Genomic DNA, 9,526 nt, shown 5'->3' on the forward strand with positions numbered 1-9,526 from the left:
GCTCAATATACAGATTGAATAACATCGGGGACAGGCTACAACCATGTCTCACTCCCTTCCTAACCGCTGCTTCCCTTTCATGCCCCTCGACTCTTGTAACTGCCATCTGGTTTCTGTACAAATTGTAAATAGCCTTTCGCTCCCTGTATTTTACCCCTTCCACCTTTAGAATTTGAAAGAGAGTATTCCAGTCATCATTGTCAAAAGCCTTCTCTAAGTCTACAAATGCTAGAAAGGTAGGTTTGCCTTTCCTTAATCTATTTTCTAAGATAAGTCGTAGGGTCAGTATTGCCTCACGTGTTCCAACATTTCTGCGGAATCCAAACTGATCTTCACCGAGATCGGCTTCTACCACATTTTCCATTCATCTGTAAATAATTCGAGTTAGTATTTTGCAGCTGTGACTTATTAATCTGATAGTTCGGTAATTTTCACATCTGTCAACACCTGCTTTCTTTGGGATTGGAATTATTATATTCTTCTTGAAGTCTGAGGGTATTTGGCCTGTCTCATACATCTTACTTACCAGATGGTAGAGTTTTGTCAGGACTGGCTCTCCCAAGGCCTTCAGTACTTCTAATGGAATGTTGTCTACTCCCGGGGCCTTGTTTCGACTCAGGCCTTTCAGTGCTCTGTCAAACTCTTCACACAGTATCGTATCTCCCATTTCATCTTCATCTACATCCTCTTCCATTTCCATAATATTGTCCTCAAGTACATCGCCCTTGTATAGACCCTCTGTATACTCCTTCCACCTTTCTGCTTTCCCTTCTTTGCTTAGAACTGGGTTTCCATCTGAGCTCTTGATATTCATACAAGTGGCTCTCTTTTCTCCAATGGTCTCTTCAATTTTCCTGTAGGCAGTACCTATCTTACCCCTAGTGAGAATAGCCTCTACATCCTTAAATTTGTCCTCTAGCCATCCCTGCTTAGCCATTTTACGTTTCCTGTCGATCTCATTTTTGAGACGTTTGTATTCCTTTTTGCCTGCTTCATTTACTGCGTTTTTATATCTTCTCCTTTCATCAATTAAATTCAATATTTCTTCTGTTACCCAAGGACTTCTACTAGCCCTTGTCTTTTTACCTACTTGATCCTCTCCTGCCTTCACTACTTCATCCCTCAGAGCTACCCGTTCTTCTTCTACTGTATTTCTTTCCCCCATTCCTGTCAATTGTTCCCTTATGCTCTCCCTGAAACTCTGTACAACCTCTGGTTTAGTCAGGGGGGTAGGACACAAAAATATCACCAGGCCACCACCTTCAAGTTGTCAGTGGCCAATAATTTAGGCATTCTGACTTAACGGTTTGCAGTACAAGGAATTAAACCTGGGGCTACACCTCGTGATACTTTGTAAATTCATCATAACAGACATTGCGGAACCAATTATTGGTTCAGACCTGCTTACCCACTATCTCCTGTTGCCTGACCTCACAGGTACCTGTCTCAGAGACAGAGTCACTGGGTTGTCAGCAACCAATTACTGACACCACATGGCAAGTTTTGATATCAAACTCATCCAGACAAAGGCAGATGAGTACACCAGATTGCTTGATCAGTTTCCTGTGCTCACAAGGCCTCTGGGGGCCCCTGACCAGGTATATTACGACACCATTCATAATATCAGTACTTCAGCAGGCTTCCAATTTTGTGTAGACCTAGACGCTTAGCTGCACTCAGATATGCTATCACCAAAGCAGAGTTTGATACTATAATCACAGAAGAGCTGATACGTCCATCTAGCAGTCCTCGGTCATCTTCACTGCATCTTATCCCTAAGAGGAAAGATGCATTGAGACCATGTGGTGATTACCGCACACTGAATGCTCGCACCATTCCTGACCAATAACCAGTTTTGTATCTCGAAGATTATAATCATGCTCAGAACGGAAAGAGAGTGTTTAGCGTCCTTGACTGCACTAAAGCAAATGCACAGATTCTAGTAGCAGAGGAAGACGTGCTGTGAGGAGAGCTTTTGGTGTGTTTAAGAGCCTGTTTATGACCTTTGGCATTTTTACACAGCCCAAACATGGAAAATGTTTATTGACTCTGATGTATGTAGCATGCCACACTGTTTTGCATACCTTGACGACATTCTCATGTACTCCAACCCTGTGGAATGCACCACCGACACCTGACCAAGCGTTTTGAGCACCTCTGTGGATATGGTATTGTCGTGAACTTGTGAAAATGTGTGTTCAGATGACCAGAAGTGACTTTTTGGGCCATTACATTTCAGCAGAAGGATCACATTTGTTTCCTGAGAAAGTTGAACTTGTCGTTTTGATAAAGTAGAATTTGTCAAGTCAAGTGCTCCATCAGGGGATATGTTTCATCAATCACATTTTATAATGCAACTCAGGGACCACACCGCACAATTGTAACCTCAACTGGTGTCATGCCATGGCACACATACATCCTTCATGTACAAGGAATTGACCAACAGCTCCCATGTCATGCTCTATCAGGATGATGAGAAACCACCACAAACTGGTATAAGACCTTAGACATCCTGCTCAATAATAAATGCAGCACAGTATCTATTGATTGGGTGAAACCCGCTTTTCTGTTTGAGGACACCTCCGAGACACCTCTACTACCCACCTAGCTGCTTACTTTGTCCAGTATGATCACCCAGCAGCCTTGCAGCTCACCCAGCCACAGATGTGATCAGGCTGGCATGTACACTTCCTGGACAGTGTCGAGGCTGGTGGGCACTGCCATCGAAGCTTCACTTCTCTGAGGGGGATGGTGTGGCGACCAGCACAGATCACCTATGCAACAGCGTGATCAGCTGATCATCAGTGTCAGAGAAGAAAGCTTCCTGTGTGCTTATTCCATGCTGCGAAGAACATTGCAGTGAAACTCAATTATTTATACTGTAGTCATTTACCATCTTGGTATCGAGCATGATGATAAGTAATTAATGTATCAGTTTTCCGCAATTAATGTTCTTGTTCCCTTTGCCCCACTGTTTTTGTGTAGATGGGAGTAAGAATTGTTGCAACGAAATAAGTTGCCAGTTCTCTTTTCTGTTATCACACAGTCACATGACACACATTTTATTTGTGGCCAACTTGCAGCATTTCAAGACTTTCCTCATGTTTTTGTCATTATAGCACAGTTCAGGTGGACACTATTGTGGAGTAGCATCACTTCAAGCAGTATTCCTGGGCATTCTTGGGTTGCATCCGCAAGATGTCTGTTGTTGACAATAAATGGTAACAGTGATGGTTACACTTCAGGGAAGCAATTCGTAAAACATCACACCGTCACAGTTCCACCAGATGCATAGTATTATCATTTGTGGATGTGCATAGTCTTTGTGGAATTACTGTTTTGTTTGGGCTCAACCATTGCTTTTTCTTTCCTTATGTTAGCATTAAGACACCATTTCTCACCACCAGCAGGATACAGGATAGGAGTAGTCAGTGTTTTTCATGAGCCAATTGATGACGAGCAAGTGGAGATACATGTGTGTCCAACTGCTGTTTTTTGTGATTTTGTCTTAGGGCATGTGGTGCCCCTACACCCAATTTTTGAACATTCCCCATAGCATGCAAATGTCATACTGTGCATCTCATTTGTCTGTTCTTGAGTGCACTTACATGGAACATTGTGGATTAATGCATTGAAACATTCTTCATCAAACACCGAAGGTCTTTCTGTGTGTGTGAAAATGAGCTGCTTTAAAATGAAAAAAAAAAAACAAAAAAAAACACATTTTCTTGCTGCACCCTGTGAAATGGCATATAGGCACAAATATTTCTGGCTTCCCCCACTGCTACCACCCCACTATTGCAAGCAAACAGAAGAAAATGTCGGAAATGTTAAGATTTCTCCACATGTCACTCCATTTTGTAGGGTCCACAGTTTCACTAACCATTCCCAAATGCAAAACGACAATATTCAAACTCAAATAGCAACAGCAAACCACAAAACAAGAGAGAATCGATAAATAGACCCATAGCAATCGGAATATCATCATACAAAAACAAAACTGCTATTAACTCGTGCATCCACATAATACATCTGTAGTGTGATGGTCAGTACTCTATTACAAGAAGACAGGTACTACAAGCTTTGATGTGTTGCCATGAGTGGTAGTTATATACCACACTTTGCAGTTCACAATTTCAAAAGATCATAGGATTTTCTATCCATGCACTACCTCATACAGTGATAGACCGATACTCCTGTGAATTTTTGAATTACACACTGCTGCTACATATAGTAACAGCATATCCTAGTTACTATGATAACTATTGGCGTAATGATTCAATATCTGCCCTATTGTTCTGTGAACCTGTTCCATTTACTTGTAGGTGTAATGAGCTTATTTTTAATTTACTAATTCATAACATATGACGAAGATGGCTTGAGCCACTGTGATGGCGTGTTGATTTGGAATTACTGTTATTTCTGCAGAATGTGAAAAGTCATTTCTGCAAAATGTGAAAAGTGATTCTGCATGATTAATGAATAACAAATCCCTGCCAGTTTCAGCACAAAAGGACTGATTATCTCGAAAGGTGTACTGGCTTCTAGTAATCTTTGTGTTGGAATATTTTGATGGCTTAATTTGGGTCGTTGTGTGCATAGTACACTCAACAATAAAAAGCTGAGCCGCTTTAGACAAAACGGCGGAAAAATCGGACCATTTAACAGCAGCATCACAAAAACTGGGTCAGGGTGTGACATTAGACAGAAGAAGTAGGACATTGACTCAGGAATTGTATTCTTGCAATGGTGCCCATCCAATAGTTCATATGGTGGGGAGGGAGGGGATCTACACCTGAAGGTATGGAGTATTTTTAATAGTTTGGAATGCAAATAGCGACTTATAAGTAGCCCACTTAAAAATCTTCTTAATACTGACTTTTAAATCATTTTCTTGTAAGAAAACAAACCTGACTTTACTATATTTTTTTCCTTTGTGTGAGAGCTAGGGCCAGAGGCAGACAGTGCCCCTTGCCCCTGGGTAAGGGCACCCTTGGCCCCACGTGCTAAAGACTGCTTACTTTACGACACAGATTATGATCCTGCCTGAATGTTCACACTGCAGCAACAGTATCTGCATACTAACAAATATCAAATATAAGGCACAGAGGCTGTAAAAGTTTTCAGAATGCATTTACATTGGCACACTATCTTCTGTTCCAGGCTTCACTGAGAATGAAAGACCAATTTCACCAACTACGCCTTTTTTTTCTAAAATCGCTCATATTGATCTTTCGTTAGCTGAAGTTATGACTTTGGGCATTTTACCCTTGACAAGCATATGGACTCAAGTGCTCAAGGAGACCGCTCTGCAGCTGTCTCGCGTGGTGTAATGGTTAGAGAAATGTAGTAGCCTATAAAGGTGCAGAGTTCAAAGCTGCATGATTACATTCTTTTAAGGCCAATCACATTGACTGTCACGTCCCATCCCCTCAAAACATTGTGCAGTACATTTCAAATGGCCTCATCCACACTGGCCATCACATCACGTCACAGTACAGCACTGGCAAGGCTGCTCTGGAGGAAAGTTTTTATGGCCGACGTCATCCATTCTTTGCAGATCACGTGACCCACAAGCTCATTTTCTCCCGATACATGATCATGGGTAGATCTCCACATTTCGTTTTGTTGTGGTTTTCATGGTTGATATCAGTTGTTAGTTATTTGCTATAAATTGTTTTCTTTCATAATTTCTTGTGTTAAAAAATTAAATGTATTGCAATATGGCTGCAACTTCAAATGAAAACAGCACTGTGGGTAGAATCAGATTGATTAGTAGGAGGAATTTATTTGTTATGTTGCCAGGCACGTTCAGTGTCACATAAAGAAATGCACCGAAACCTACAGACACTGCAAGCTGTTTAAATATCATTTGTGGCCGGCCTATTTATTGTTAGGCAGCTCTCTGAACCATGTGTGAAACAATTTTGCAGGCATCAGAGGTCTCTATTTATGTGGTTTTACTAGATAACCCAGTATAAATAAGGCACTCTAACTATTTAAAGCCAAATACAACATGTAAAACAACCTATATATCTTGAAGGGAAGCACTTTGTCTCCCTTCTCAAACATACAAGCTATCCCTGCAAACCGTTAGAGCCCAATAAATGTCATTTCTGTACAAATGTGGACTCCAATATCCACACATGTAACCTTCCACATTGTGTATATGCACTTTGCACGTAAAAACAGTTGAGAATCATCTTGTGAAGATAGTAGTTAGCAGGACAAGAACAGTCAAGGACAGCAAAGCAAGTTGAGATCACGTGAGTTGAATTGACTTGACATGATGGACAGTATGATATAAGCTCAGCCGAAATTTTTGCGAAGAACCTAACGGTTTCCCGAAATGATAGGCTAAACACTGTTGGCGGTGGGATGTTTGTTGCTATCAGACTTGTCGAAATTGAAGGAGATACTTCCTGTGAGTTAGTATGGGCAGAGGTCATTGTTGGCAACCGGAATAAAAAAATAATTGGTTCTTTTTATCGACCTCCAATTCAGATGATAACAGTTGCTGAAAGGTTCAAAGAAAACTTGAGTTTTGATTTCAAACATGTACCCGACCCATACGATAATAGTTGGTGGTCACTTTAATTTACCCTCGATTTGTTGGCGAAAATACATGTTTAATTCCGGAGCTACGCATAAAATATCATCCGAAATTGTGCTAAACGTATTCTCTGAAAATTATTTCTTACAGTTAGATCATGAGCCCACGCGAATAGTAAACGGTTGTGAAAACACAACTGACATCTTAGCAATAATCCTGAGTTAATAACGAACATCCAAACCGATTCAGGGATTAGTGAACACAGAGTTGTCGTAGTAAGATTGAATATTGTAATCCTCAAAAAAATAAACGAAAATATAACTATTCAAAAAAGGAGATAAAAATTCACTTGACGCCTTCCTGAGAGACAATCTCCACTCATTCCAAATTAATAATATAAGTGAAGACCAGATGTGGCTTAAATTCAAAGTAATAGTATCGGCAACAATTGAGAGATTTACACCAAATAAATTAACAAACGGCGCTGATCCTCGGTACACGAAACGGGTTAGAACACTGTTGCAGAAACAACGAAATAAACATGTCAAATTTAAACACGCAAAATCCCCAAGATTGGCGATCTTTTACAGAAGGTCGAAATTTAGCGCGGACTGCAATGCGAGATGCCTATAACAGTTTCCACAACGAAACTTTGTCTCGGAACGCGGCAGAAAACCCTAATAGATTCTGTTCTTATGTGAAGTATGTTAGCGGCAAGAAACAATCAATGCCCTCTCTGCGCGATAGCAAAGGAGATACTATCGAAGACAGTGCTGCCAAAGCAGAGTTACTAAACACAGTCTTCCAAAATGCCTTCACAAAAGAAGATGAAGTAAATATTCCAGAATTCGAATCGATAACAGCTGCCAACAGGAGTAACGTAGAAGTAAATATCTTCGGAGTAGTGAAGCAACTTAAATCACTCAAGAGTCTTCTGGTCCAGACTGCATACCAATTAGGTTCCTTTCGGAGTTTGCTGATGCATTAGCTCCATACTTAACAATCATATACAACCGTTCGCTCGACAAAATATCCGTACCCAAAGACTGGAAAGTTGCACAGGTCGCACCAATATTCAAGAAAGCTAGTAGGAGTAATCCACTAAATTATAGGCCCATGTCGTTAACGTCGATATGCAGTAGGGTTTTAGAACATATATTTTGCTCGAACATCATGAATTACTTCGAAGAAAACGGTCTATTGACACACAGTCAACATGGGTTTAGAAAACATCGTTCCTGTGAAACACAACTAGCTCTTTAGTCACATGAAGTGTTGAGTGCTACTGACAAGGGATTTCAGATCGATTCTGGATTTCCGGAAGGCTTTTGACACTGTACCACACAAACGGCTCATAGTGAAATTGCGCGCTTATGGAATATCGTCTCAGTTATGTGACTGGATTTGTGATTTCCTGTCAGGGAGGTCACAGTTCGTCGTAATTGATGGTCATCAGAAGAACGATTTAGAAAAGATATATGAATGGCGCGAAAAGGGCCAGTTGACACTAAATAACAAAAAGTGTGAGGTCATCCACATGAGTGCTTAAAGGAACTCGTTAAACTTCGGTTACACGATAAATCAGTCTAATCTAAAAGCTGTAAGTTCAACTAAATACCTAGCTATCACATTTAAAAGCAACGTAAATTGGAAGGAACACATAGAAAATGTTGGGGGAAAGGCTAACCAAAGACTGAGTTTTATTGGCAGGACACTTAGAAAACGTAACAGACCTACTAAGGAGACTGCCTACACTATGCTTGTCCCTCATCTTTTAGAATACTGCTGCATGGTGTGGGATCCTTACCAGATAGGACTGATGGAGTACATCGAAAAAGTCCAGAAAGGCAGCACGTTTTGTATTATCGCGAAATATGAGATAGTGTCAGGAATGATACAGGATTTGGGCTGGACATCATTAAAAGAAAGGCGTTTTTCATTGTGACGAAATCTTCTCACGAAATTCCCATCACCAAATTTCACCTCCAAATGCGAAAATATTTTGTTGACAGCTATCTACATAGGGAGGAACGATCACTAGGGAAATCGGAGCTTGTATGGAAAGATATAAGTGATCATTTTTCCACGGGCTATATGAGATTAGAATAATAGAGAATTGTGAAGGTGATTCGATGAACCCTATGCCAGGCACTTAAATGTGATTTGCAGAGTATACATGTAGATGTAGAAATACACCTTAACTTGATGCCACTGTGAAATGACAGTGCCATGATAGTGTAAATTGGCATTTATTGTTAGTACAAATTCACTAGAAAGAAAAGGATGGTGAAATTTTGGACGATTGTTTATCCAAATTACGAAACTGAGTGTGTAGTACCAGTAATATGGAATATTTGACCTTATTGCATATTGGCTTTGCTACAATTCAAACGTTTTTTTTTTTTACTATCTCAAGTTGTGAAAGATGTGGTACTTATGCAGGGTTTAAATGCTCCGGGAAAAAACCCGGGAATTGTTTAGAATTCCTGGAATGTTTCATTGTTTTGGTTTTCAATTAAATTTTTGTGATTGTGACTGTTAAGAACTGAGAGTCTAACAAAGAATTTCACCGTATCCTGCTATTGCAGCAATAAAATGTAAATGAGAGAATAAAACTTAAATAACAAAGAAAATGCGCAACAATGAAGCACAGTGCACACACAAGCGCCTGCCAAAAGCAAAATGTGTCAAGGGCTTTAGGATGAAGACCATTGAATACTTCATAACAGTGAACTGCTTCTGATGAGCATGACATCACAAATGTATATAAAGTTCATTTTGAGCTTGTGGCTACTTGAAGTGTGAATAGTGGTAGATTTGGTGGGTGGAAACTGATTAATAATTGCTGCTTGAATAATTTAAAAAATTAATTGGAAAGAATAATTGACAGAAATTGGAAGATACACATATCCTGGTTGTATTTTAACTGGTACTAATATCAATGTCAATACATTTAAATCAATATTCATTATT

Source organism: Schistocerca nitens, chromosome 2, assembly GCF_023898315.1.
Source record: "Schistocerca nitens isolate TAMUIC-IGC-003100 chromosome 2, iqSchNite1.1, whole genome shotgun sequence".
Classification (NCBI taxonomy): Eukaryota; Metazoa; Arthropoda; class Insecta; order Orthoptera; family Acrididae; genus Schistocerca; species Schistocerca nitens.